Consider the following 13,903-nt stretch of genomic DNA (forward strand, 5'->3'; position numbering starts at 1 on the left):
CCACAATCCACAAGCTTTAGGAGAACAGCAAACCTCAAAATACTTCATTTACCCGAGAGAATCTCACAAAAACTGTCAGAAATGACCAAGTTAAGACCATACTGTGTGCATATTCTCAGAAGCTGTTGTAGACCAGCACTATATGGACTAAATATGATCAAATCATTAGCATACTAATTAGCATACAAGGTATAAATTAGTGAGTCACCAACCCTACAACCTGTACCACATGCATTTAAAATCACAGACAAATCATTCATATACATATTAAAAAGAAAATGAGACAGAATTCCGCCCTGGCGAACGCCATTGGTCACTTGGAAGGGAGCAGACGTTACATTCCCGCATCTCACTCTCATTGTCGGATGCGAGGACCAATAAACCAAGATTATAATTAAAAAACCAGGGACCCCACTTTAACTCATGATTAACACGATCGAATGCTTCAGAAGCATCAATGAAGCACAAGAACATTGTGGAATTTTGCCTATTATATTTATCTTAAATTTCCTTTAGTGCAAAAATACACAAATCAGTGCCGTGCTTTCGTTTAAAACCAAATTGGTTATCAGTAAACAGGACGTACCACTCAAGTCTACACCTATAAAACTGTCCCAGCACTTTGGACATAACACTGGCCAGAGCTATAGGCCTGTAGTGAACTACAAGAAGATTTGTGTTAGTGAACTACAAGAAGATTTGTGTTAGTGAACTGATTGTGGCCACCGGCTAGCGGTTTCTTCTTTTTGTTTGTCTCACCCCCCTTCCGTAATAGCCTCGGTGTGGATTGGGCCCATAGGATAGACTAGCCCACCGGGATCTAGCCTGCTTTCCTCAGAGTGTTTCCCCCATTTGGAGCCGATGTGTGCAGTGTAATGCTGTGAAGTGTGTGTCTTTTGAAATAGCTCAAAGAGCATGGTTGCCGTGTTGTGTAAGCTGAGTTTGTAGTGTTCGTTCTACTCTAAAGTGGTGTGTTAGCTCACATGTGGTATTGAAACCTAGGCCTGGTCAACCTTGTATTCCGGTGCCCCCCCACCTGTGGCTTATCCCTATGTTAAATGATGGATTTGTGTGTTATTTATTGACAACCAAAAGCGACTCATTTTTAACTAAGATAAAATAAAGATTGTATCTTTTTACTTTGCTAAGCCAAGCCTGTGTGTGCGTCTTTGTACAATAGAGTCCCCTTGCTCTCGCCAGTCTTGTCCAGCGGGTGGCGTAGTCAGCACTGCCATAGACTTACAGGCGGCGACATAAGAAAGACATGCAATGGGAGCAGGAACTCTTCCATATCTTTCTCTCGTCCAACCAGAAGGTGCTTTCTCATTTCACACTGCCAAAAATCATATTTTCAACATGTATTGTAACTTTTTTTGTTTTTGTTTAAATATCTAAAAAATTATTGTGAAAAAACAAGAAGAGCAAGATAAACCAATTTAAAACCAATTTAAAAATAGTGCTTTTCAATTCAATCTGATCTTGTTTTAAATATTTTTACACATTTTTATTGAGAAAAAGGCCAAGTAAAAGAAATGCTATTTGTCTACAAATGTATTATATTATGGAGACATGTAGGTCTATTAAATGTTTTAAATGAGTAATGAAATACAGGCCAAATTACAGGCATTTTTTGTTAGCCTATAAGCTAGCCAATTTTTTTATTTACTTTTTGCATTTGTATTTATACTAAATCTGACTAAACACAATAAAGCCATTCATCAGAAACCATATGTGTGCCATGTGTGGTTTTACCTGTGGTTCTCATGATCTAAATGTATGATAGCTAGACCAATGGTTAATTTTAATAAGAGTATATTAAGAGTTCTAACTTATATCTCAGTAAGAATAGCCTATTTAAATTTTGCCCTTTAAAAACGAGGCTGTTATTTATTTTTTACAGATGTTCGCTTCTGTCTGTGTTAATGAAAATAAATGTACATCTGTATCCCAACTGCTATTGTCAACTCAAGCTACTGTCAAATGTGCATTTCCAAGAGACAAAACATGTAATATTATTAATACATGCTGTATCGTGTGTTGGTGCCACTGGTCTCAGATATTCTAGAGCCCTGTCCAATCTGCCGCCGTTAAAAAAAAGTCTGGACACCCCGACTTTAAAATTTAATTGTCTCCCCTTTTCACTTCTAATCCCAGTGTTTACTGGAATCTTTCTAACCTCCTGAGACCCGAGAGCTTGCCTGGTGTGCATTTTATAATTGTTCTTGCTATTTGGGATAAGTTGGACCTAATAAGTATAATAACTAAAATTTGTTTTTGTACTGGAAGTAGTTTTTGCAGAAAATGATGTCCTCATGCGAGGACAGTGGGTCTATGTTTTACCATATGATGTCCTCATGCGAGGACAGTGGGTCTATAATTTACCATTTTACTAGCAATTATGTGAAGTGTCAGTACAAATGAAGTGATAAACACTTGACAAAATCTGATTTTTATAATAGTACTGGTAATGGCCAGCAGGGAGCAGTAGAAGACCACTTATTGGCTCACTTTCATTTTGAAATTCTTGATTTTTACCAGTTTTCTGCACTAAAGCAAACCAGTTTTTCCATGTTAACTCAATAATTCATGCTCACACACACACACACACACACACACACACACACACATACACACACAGACAAATGTTGTTTTTTCAATGCTATTGTGATCCGTCTAAAAATTCCCAAGTTTAGCTAACCACATGGTAGAATAAATAACGTAATATAGTCCCAATGTCCTCAAACGAGTGCTTCACATTTACTGATGTCCTGGAGTGCTACTATTACTAAAATATGTCAAATTTTAATCCCCATATGATGATGGAGACAGTATTGTACATAAATACATTTGTTTCATTCATATAATTTGAATAGATTTTTTACCTGGGTCATTTTTCTTTCGGGAAGTGTTTTGCTGATATTTTGCTGATTTTCCAGCCATTTTCTTCTCACTGACATTGGTGTAATGTTGTTATATCACCACAAGATGGTGTGGGCAGTGTCCCTAAATGTGGCCAACATGTCTAAGATTTACAAATTTGACTATCATTGTGTCAAGAGGCAAAAATGTAATGTCCTCATATGAGGACACAGGGTCTCAGGGGGAAAGTAGGTAAATACAATATTGTCTATCAAAATGACTGAAATACCTTTGAAATATTATCACTCAATGCTAAAGTTAATGAACATTTCTAAGGCCTTAGAAATGTTCATTAACTTTAGCATTGAGTGCATATATATATATATTGTATATTAGCATATGTACATATTGTTGAAAGTAATTTTTAAAGCTTTTAAATTTTTATGTTTCCTTTTGATGTTCGATTGTTGAAAGGTGAGTAGAATAATTATTTGTAGCCAGTTTAAAAAAGATATTATTGCGTTCATAGAGCGAGCCTTTCACTGATTGTTAACAGTTTAACGGAAGTTACTGCTGCGCAAAGCATCATGGGGCCTGTAGGCGATATTTTTTTCCCCAGGATGGTAGGGGAAGACTCATGAATATTCATTCGGGAAGTCATCCCTGATTGGTCTTAACCCCAGTGACGGGTAGGTTTAGGGCGGGGTTAGGGGTCAGACCAATCAGGGATGACTTCCCTAATGAATATTCATGAGTCTTCCCCTACCATCCTGGGAAAAAAAATATCGCGGCCTGTAGGAAGAAGGCGGATAACTGATAACAGCTTCACTGTGAGAGAATGGCGGCCTCTACTGGAGACTTCAGAAAAATACTGCTTTTTCATTTTAAAATAGAAATGTGCAACACATTAAAGGTTTTATTTAAGAAGAACAAAACTTTACATACAAGAGTACATATAACCATACATGTCAGGGGTAAAGAAGAAAAAAAAAAGAGAGAGAAAAGGAAGGCGTTTTACAGAAAACACTGTACCTGTCAAACAGCTGTGCAGTTTTCCTAGCTTTTAGGTTTTTACTTTTGGATATTGTTTCTAAATATATTTTAACATCGATTTTAAAATGTTCAAAATTTGGTAGGCTATTTTTCCATTCTATTTGACTTTATGAATATAGTAACATTTCAACATAACATTAATTTCTTCAAAGTTAACAAGAGTCATAACTTTTCTTTGCAAGTAATTACTGAGTTCTTTCCAAAACATTTGAGTCTTGGGACACTCCCAAAACAGATGGTTAATAGTCTCAGGGGAAATTTAACAAAAAGCACAAATATCTTCCATGTTCACTTTAAAACGCTGTACCACAAGTGACTTAACTGGGTAAACTCGAGGAAAAATGTTATATGAAACCTCTTTCACTTTGTTTGTGATGCAATACTAATGAGGCGTCATCCGAACTTTACTCCAATCAATACGTTTAAATAAAGAATTCCAGCGACTCAGCGAGTAACAACAAGTACATTTAGATTGAAGAAGGGAACGCAGAAAAGTATTATTACATCCAGAACTTGTGAAATCCTTGCCCTGCAACTTAATACAAGAAGTAAATTATTCTACTGTTGTTTGTAGAGAATAATTATTATGACCTTCTAATAATCTCAACATTTCCTTGGGAATTGCATGTGTTAATGAAAAATTCATTGTTCTTGTGTCCATTCATTTAAAACTTGTTGATTTCACTTGAGTGTGTGTAAAAGCATTTCTAACAGCTGAATTGGGGGTAGGAAAGAGCAGATGTAATAAACCAGATAGCCCGGGGAGATAACAAACACCTAGGCACGAGAAAGAATCTTAGTCGAAGAATACAGGATGTCGTATAGTAGGGTCCCAGGCCCCCTCCTGAGGAAAGCAGGAGGTCATTTAGATTGTAAATGAAGGCCTTTTGGCTTCTCAGGGACAAAGAACAGCATGACCTGCCCAGGGGGGGGGGGGGGGGGGGGTAGAACCAGTCCATACTAGATGTCTTTAAGGAAATTTACAGAGACTGGGAAAGGAGGAGTCAAGAATGTCAGAAACCTGTATAAAATGTCTCAGTTTTATTATGTCAGGAGGCTTTCTGTTTCACATCTGGGTGGCTGCGGTTGCGAAAAGATTCCTCAAAGAATAAAGCCTTTTCTTCTATATTACAATTTTGCCTTTTGAGTGTTCCTTAACCCTGTGATGCTGTTTTTCCCAGTGAGATAAAAAATTGCTATTACAGCTGGTGTCAGAAGAGGGATCCTGTGCGGACGCTTCTTCTCCTGGTCCTGAGAACGGATTTGACGGGAAAGTGCACAACCTCGGCAGCAACAGGCAGCCGTCTCATACCTCGACGGTTTGAGATAGAAACTCAACAGATTACGAGAGAAAGAGCCAACACCGCGTTCAGGACCAGAAGGGGAAGCTCCCACCAGGACAATAAAGAATCCGCGGATTGCGGGAGAAACAGAAAAAAAGCATCTGGGTAAGAAACGGCAAAATTGTTTTATTGAAGTTGAGTGTAATTTGATAATTGTGAGTGAACGTGAACCATATTGGCTGAGTTTTGCTTTTGGTACGAGCGAAAAGGTGATTCAGATAATCACACATTTTTTGGGGAAGAAATTGATCTGACAGATTCGGATCAGTTCTACCACACTTAAGCTCGTTGGTGGACGGAAGTGCCACAGGTGATTCAGATAATCACAATTGCTGATTAATTAGTTTTACTCAAAAACTCTGTAACCTGAGGAAATCTCGTACAAGTGGACGGAAGAGCCACATCAAATCAATCGTACAAGTGGACGGAAGAGCCACATCGTACAAGTGGACGGAAGAGCCACATCAAATCAATCGTACAAGTGGACGGAAGAGCCACATCGTACAAGTGGACGGAAGAGCCACATCAAATCAATTAAGTGAATCAGAAATTAATCGAGCGCTAGAAAGTGCCTGTGGGAAGATTTTGAGTAGAACGTAATTACAGAAACCCGACCGATTTTGGGTAATGAAAAAAAATTGGGTCTGTTGAAGACGTTTGACAGATACTGTAAGACACGTGTCGAAATTGTGAAATCCAGAAGGGAGATTCAGCCAAAATGGGGTCATCTAACAGTAAAGTAGATCATTTTTATACACCAATTTTCTGTTAAAAGAGAAATAATGATGGTGGTAAATGTAAATGTATTTCCCCGAGGCGGGAACCTTGAGTAAGATAAGACTCAATGTCGTAAAAGAATCAATAGAAAAGAACGAGGGAAAACAGAATGGTTGTTGTGTGTGTGTTAAACATGTGTGTAAAGGACGCACACACGAATGCATACGCTGATTTAGTTTCTGCTACCTGCAATGAAAAAAAAAAAAAAAAAAAAAACCGTTGGAAATCTTTATGTGTGGCTGATGAAACTTTGAGCAAAGCTATGACTGATGATTTGAGCAGTGTTGTGAATGATGAGCATATGAGATTGTACAAAGGTAGCCTACAGGGTTTTCTGAAATGCGTAACTTATCCGTTACTAGTCAGAAAGGGTTGTTGAAGTTTGTTCATGAGTGTAAAACTGTGAACGGACAGTGAATTGTTGGATGGGAAAGAAGCAGATAAAAGAGAACAGAGTCGATGCAGAAGGAACTGACATGTAGGGAACGATAGAGTTCATGGAACTATTAAGTCAAATTAAGTTGAAATGGTACGAAAGGTGAGTTTTAGATGGAAATGGGGCGTTGAGTATGATTAACAGGGATTGGCATGATATAAGGATAAGGAATGTTTCATTAAGTAAAACGATTGTCTTTTGAACCTAAAGGGTCCAGCTATGCTGGGAGTACAGCAACAGCGCTTGCTTGTTCAAACCAGCTTCTGAATGTTAAATGTATACTTGTTTTGTAATCAGTGTTGTTGATGATAATATCAAATTAGAAAATGTCCAGAGATTGGATATTTTGTTGATATTAAGCCATTTAAGGAAAATATATTGTTTTATAAAGGAAATTATGGGTTGGAGATAATTTCCCCAGACACGTGTGACTAAAGTTAATCAGAAACTTTGTGAAACCCGTTTAGAATATTTAGATTTTCCGTGTCGCTTATGAAAATTAATGTTCTGCCAATAATGACGATGTGAATGCTTTATTGTATTAATGTTATGAAAACAAGGGTATTGAAGAATAGATTGCCATACTTTTGTAACAAGAGTTGAAGGTGCAAGCGGCTAAGATAGCTGTCTGTGTAATTTAGAGACTGAGAAGATTTAGAGAATCTTGTGATTTCTGTGGAACAGTAGAGATAAGTGGGACTGAATAATGATAATATTAAGTTGAATCTGCATACTAATCATTTGAATAAGCTATCAAACCAGTGTTAATGAAATTAATGACATGCTAAATTTCTTTATACTGTATGAAGAGTAACTGAATAGTCCTGATACAAAAGAGAGCAAATGCTGTAAGCAGCTCTGCTCTGAAGCTCTCAGTTTAAAGAGATTTGCAGATTATGTTTTTGTAAAAGTTTGATTCTGATTGGAAAGATAAATAGTAACTTGACTGGCTCCAAACAAAGAAAGTGCCAAACTAACACAAATTTAAAGAAAAGTCTGTGTTAATATGAGTTAGAAAGTAGATCAGTGTTAATATGATGAAGATTGTGATTCGGCTATTGTAATTGAATTTGCAGCTGGGACAGTGGGGGAAAATGCAGAGAACTTATCAGTGGCTCTGTTTGCATTTCCTGAATAGGAACGCTCTGCTTCAGGGGCGTAAAGTAGGGTGGAGATGTTAGAAAGATCACAGTGATTGTAGGTAGAATAACAGAGAGTGTTTTACTGCGGTCAGCGAGGTCATTCAGTGACTGTAAAATGACAACTGTATAACTGTAAAAGTAGATGAGGGAGAAAAGAAAGTTGATAGATAAACTTTTGAAAGTTGTTAAGAAGATTGAAAGATATTAAGTGTAAGGAATTCCTTTTGAAAGGAAAAGAACTATAAAAAGTACCGGTGGACGTAAAATTACAGATGAGCTAAATGAGTTGCAAAATATTTTAAAAGTACCGGTCACTAAAAGGATGATTGTGTTTTGAATGAAACGCTTTGATAAGGTTTTAGATGATATAGAGAGACAAATCTAACGAATGATTTATAGTGATAATCATAAAATGTATGACAAGCAGAGAGCGCAGCCTCAAAAGTTAGTATGAACCATAGAAGCAGATTGATAAACTCCTAGAGAAAACATTGAAGTCGGGCATTAAATTATGGTAATTGAAAATAAAATTGAAATGAAATTTGAAACGTTATTAAGAACTAGAATAATTATTATTCCTTTAAGATAAAATAAACAGAAGCAGTGTTACAGGATTAACAGTTGCTAAATGTAAAATGTGTAAAAGGCATTTGCTTGTTAATGTTGATTTTAAAAGATAAGAATGTGATTTGGCCAAAACAGGTTTGCTTATCTGAATCTGGCATGTGCTGTAACTGAAACTGCCACAGTTTCAGTACAACAGAGACTCATTCTGAGTGGATATTTGTAATGTCTAAATTATAATACATGTAATTTATGGAAAAGATGCCTTAAGATGGTAGATAAAGTCTGAAGTTAAAAGTTTATGAGAATGCAGTGTACCAGTCCTGAATGCCTCAAGAGTCTCTCTCTCATTCAATATCAGCTGAAAGCTGTTGTCTGAGCCTGTGTAAAGCACAGTGTTTCAGTTGAAAATCATAGACACAGAGATGTTAAAGGAAATCATTGCCATTCAAAGAGCAATTTGTACTTAAAACGTTTTAAAAGTAAAACTGAAAGACTTTAAAGAAGTCTTTAAAATAATACTGTTTTGAACTTGTATATTTTAGGACCAGTGACTTCGTCTCATTTTAGCCTCCACCATAAAACAGGGCTGATGGCTCCGGCTACAGAAGTAACAGTACACTGAATGTACGATTGTGATCTAAATTCACTGAGGATAATCTAAGCAGTTGCTGCCTTTAAAATGATTAATGAATTTAAGTGATTAAATACTGTTGTTATTAACTTGTCTCCCTGTGAACACTATTAGGTCCGAATGGCTCTGATGACTCTTGAATGCGCCTTTTCCTAAGCTCCAGAAAACAACAGATTATGTTGAAGAAAACGGTCACAGATTCTGTAATGGGGAAAAGCGGTTACCAGTGTGTACGAGTGATTACTTCAACGACGGGTACGATCTTTTAGGCCAAAAGGACAACCTAAGACAGAGGGGTCACGCAAAAACACTGGGCATTTCCTGATGGAGGTGTTTTTTTTATGTGAGAAAGGTATTAGAGTTGAGCGGTGACTGTGAGGCCAGCAGCATCAGCAAACCATTGAGAGGCGAGATGAGCTGTAAGAAGTTACGGCCGTCTGACCCAGAAAATGTGAGTTCCTCTATATACCACTCACCAGAAACCGCGTTGATTGAATGGCTTGTTTTTCTGACAAGTGTCTGCAACTATGCCAGGGGACAACACCCTGAAGAAAAGACAATTATAGGTTAAGAGCTGATCTGAATGGGCATTCAGGAGCCAGCAGAGACCATTGAACTAGTGGTTATCTGTTGTGGAGACAGCTTAAAAAAAAAAAAAAAAAAAAAAAAAAAAAAAAGTTGTAATGTTAGTTGCCTGATGAGCAAGGAAAACACAGAGATTTGTGTCGATGCTGAACTAATGTGTCAGTTCTGACTCCTGTAGATCATTTAGACATGACAAAGGACCACTATAAGACATGGTGGTGGCTAAAGATGACTCAAGAGAATTTTCTGGAAAACAAAGGTTAGGTAAATTGAGTATTTAAACTAAAGATAACCTTAGAAAAGATCATAGAACGATTGAATATGACTATGATTATTTTAGTTACAGTCCTAGGAGGCTGTTGAAAAGATTATTTGCTTATAGTGAGAGAGAAAGAGACTGCTTGGGATGGTACTCTGTCTGTCCTTCTGTTATCAGTCAGCCAAAGAAAGCTGAAGCAAAGTAATAATTATGCACCAAAACAATCCAGCTGACTTTTCTAAAATCAGATGAATAATGAACAGACATGCTTTGAAACTGGTTAAGAGGCCATAAAAACATTAGATAAAAGATACAGGAAAATGTAAGGTTAAAATGTCATTTAAAATTTAAATCTTTTTAGAGAAAAGATATGAATAAGAAATATGAGCAGTTCATAGTCAGGGATGAGTGTGAGTGTTAATTCATGTTTTGTACAGTATGTGTTAGTTTAGGACAACTGTTCTGTCTGAATAGTGTGTATAAATTTGTCATTAACCTCTGGAAAGAGTGTTTTAGCATTATAGATGGGTTAAGGCGAATGACAAATTTGAAAGTAAGCTGAGGATTGTGAGTCAATCTGATGAGAAGGCAACACAGAACAGGATGAGCTTTAAGTTGATTGATCATCGAGCTCTGTCTATTAATTATTATTTTGGTCATTCATGATGTGCAGTAGATTTGAATTACTTTCTGGACAGGTTTAAGTATTGATAAATTAGAATTGTGAAGTCATAGATAGCCGTCAGTCATGTTTTGAGAAAAAGTTATAAATTTGACAGCAACAAACACGTACAGTAGGCTAAGTAAATATCAGATTATCCAGAGAGCCCTTAACAGTTATGTATTGTAAAAAGGGGAAGGTTGTTATTCGACTGACGTTGACGAAGTGTACTGACGTTGACAAAGTGTACACGACCTGACCTGACCAATTGATGACCTGGAGAATGTTCGTAGATGACAGTTGATTAAGAGACCAAACAATAGGCTTGAAAAGCAAGAAACGCTGTGAGACTAGGGGCCGTTGCCTTAAAAAAAAAAAAAAAAAAAAAAAAAAAAGCAATTTGATAAGAAGATGAAATTGTGGCTTTAAGTAATATTTTTATTTCAGAGGCAGAGAAAGATGGGAAATTTGGCTGAAGGACAACGTTTGGGTTAGCAAACTTTATCCAAACAAATGTTACCAAATAAATATGAACAAATATTGCAGTTTTCTATAGCTCAAACAGTAGAGCGTTAGCGCTTGTAACGCCAAAGTCATGGGTTCAATTTCCGAGGGAAAGCAAGAATTGATAAGAATGTAAATGTGTACCTTGAAATGTAAGTCGCTTTGGATAAAAGCGTCTGATAAAAGTAAGAGAATTTTATTATATTAAATTTATGCACGAGATGGGTGTTGTGCATCAAGAGGAGGATGAATATGCTCATGGCGGGAACAAGAGAACGCACAGTAAAACAAGTGGTCAGATGAGTCTTTGAACTTTTTAGTATGGATAATTTGTATTCAGGCCACAAACAAAGACATTTCGGCCTCACAGGTGGGAAAACAGTAAATCCAGGGGGGAAGGGCTAAACCCATTGTCTTCACAGCAGGCTGAGAGGTTATCTAGCTTTGACCTCATCGGTATATGAGGACAGTAAAAGTCCAGGAGGGGTTTATTTGAAGAACTTTATTTGTATTAACCAGCTAGATCTGGTTTACTAAGGGGTTCACATTTGCTGAAAGCCATCGCACAGGTGGGAAGATAAATGTTGGGAGGACATTGGGTTTAATTGTGTGTATTGTTTGTATTTTAAGTGTGCTAATAACAAGAATTGTTTTGACAGGAAACGCCGGAGCAGATGTGGCAGCACAGCAGACAAAAGAAAACTATGTGACAATAACCTCAACATTTGTTTTTCTTTACAGAAGATGCAGACTTTTGCGCATGGCATGAGCAAAGTGAAGAAACAGTGCCTAACCCTGTGTAATGCCTAACTTAAAATTTTCATTTTGCAGGATGTCAGGATGGATTGAACCAAACAGAACTGATTCTGTATTGTTTTGTTAACATGAACAACATGGGTTGAATGTTTTTTTCAGGGGAACAAGGACCCTGAGTGCTATTCAATGAGCAAGAAATTATCCGGTGATATGTTTCAGGTTGAAAATTCCACAGGTCACACCAAAGGGACGACAAGACACGCGCTCACTAACAAAATCACTTAAGGCCTCCATTCGCAGGTGACAGTAGACAGTAAATGACTCATTCCAGTGGGGGTGCGATCGTGATCTAAGGGAAAATCTTGTAAGGATTTGAAAATGATTGAAGGATGTTAGACCTGGGTCCGAGCATCTGACCTAAACTATACCAACCAACATCAACAACCTCACACGCCAGCGCAAAGAATAAAGTAGGGGATCAATGATATGTGCTAGAAACAAATCTCCCCTGCCAACGTTGGAAAAAAAATCCTCTCTACGGCATGCAAAGTGTCATATTGGTGAAGATGGAACGTCCATGAGGCAACGAGATGATCAACATATCTGGAGAAAATGTTGACCAATTAATGGTTGAAGAAAAGTTTTGCGATTTTATTTGATTGAATCAAATTAGGGCTTAGTATTGATATACATGAAGGGTATAACTGTTCTTGAATTAAGACTTGAATTAATTCTATTCTTAAAGATTTAATAGTATAATGGGTTTGATTAGAAAACAAGAGTGAATTTTTCTATGTTGTTTATCAGAGAATGATAAAGAGGAGGAAATGTTGTGGAAAAATTCATCTTTTCTTTGTATTTTATTTTCAACGATTTAACAAACGAATGCCATGCGTTCTTTGGCTGTATTTTGAGTTTCTTTTATGATATTGATACAGCTGCAGGGTGTGTGTGTGTGAGATTTCAGAGGTAAGGAGATTCCCGTGCTGGGGAGGGGTCAAGGGGGGTCCCTTTTGTTCCTTGTGCTGTGAAGGGTTCAAGGGGGGGTCCCTTTTGTTATTTTGTTTAGTGGGGGCTGTAGGAGATAGCTTTTGAATAGAACACTATAAAGTAGCTGGTCAACCTCTGCTCTGAGTCTCACTCCGCCTGCAGCTGGACTGTGGATGGACTGGGAACATTCTTGCAAGAATAAATATCTTTTAAGGACAATTTGAATCCTGATGTCTCTTATGCCTGATGCTATTTTGTTAGTTACTTGTTTTTGCCTCAACAGTTATTTCTCCCGGGATTTTTCTCCCATAATTTGCATGGCCCAAACTCCTTTATGAATAATCGGACCAATATGTTTGTCTAATGTTGACCAGTTGCCAGATCTTGTATTAAATGCATTATATTCACACAATCCACACACCATATATAATTTCAACCCGTTTGTCACCTCAACCTGGCAACCTATAACCCAGTTGCGCAGTCGTGGAAAGTTTAACCCGAAAGCGAGCCGATAGACATGGCAGGTGACGGCGGTGTCCTCGCAAAGAAAACGAAGTACAGTTGTAAATTTATGTTTCCATTTATGGGTATTGCCAGAGTTTTTCCTGCATAGAAAATTATGAGGCGGCCGCCTCCGTCAAGTTTCGTGCCGCCTCCGGCTCTCGACAAAACTCGGACAGACAGTCACATGGTCAGATACACTTTTCCCACCGTGATGGTTCTGTTGCGGTTATAAAAATATTTAAAACAATCTAATTTAATACAGTTATCATTTTCAATGTAAATTATTTAATTTGATTGGTAACAGCCTAGTGTCTTATTATTTTAATTGGATATATTTATCACATTTAAGAATTTGAAATGAAAGATGGAGCATACAGTTAATACAATTAGGGGGAAATGCCCTTTATAAAGGTACAAAAAACTATTCTGAGTGTTTTCAAACAGTGATGTAATGAAAAATGGACAATTTTAAGTTTGAAGGGAGTAAAGCCTCTGTTTAGGCTATTAAGGAAATATAATTTTGCCAAAAGAATAACTTTTATTTTAAATAAATGTTCATTTTAAATCAGCCTATGTCAGTGTGATATGTTACCATATTATCATGCTTAACACTAAGAATTTGAATAATTGTAATGTGATGATCAGATGCAGATATCTAAATCAGAGAATATCATAGGTTCGGGCGGTTTGCGGGTGGATTATTTATTTTTAACAGTGGATTTGAGTGACTCAAAGTGCACCAGATTAATGAACTTACCTTTAAAATGTACAAAATTTTCTTACGGGGGAGCATGCCCCCGGACCCCCCTAGAGGTACCAAGTACACTTAACAGCAT

The sequence above is a fragment of the Rutilus rutilus genome (assembly GCF_951802725.1).
Source record: "Rutilus rutilus genome assembly, chromosome: 11".
NCBI classification, from domain to species: Eukaryota; Metazoa; Chordata; class Actinopteri; order Cypriniformes; family Leuciscidae; genus Rutilus; species Rutilus rutilus.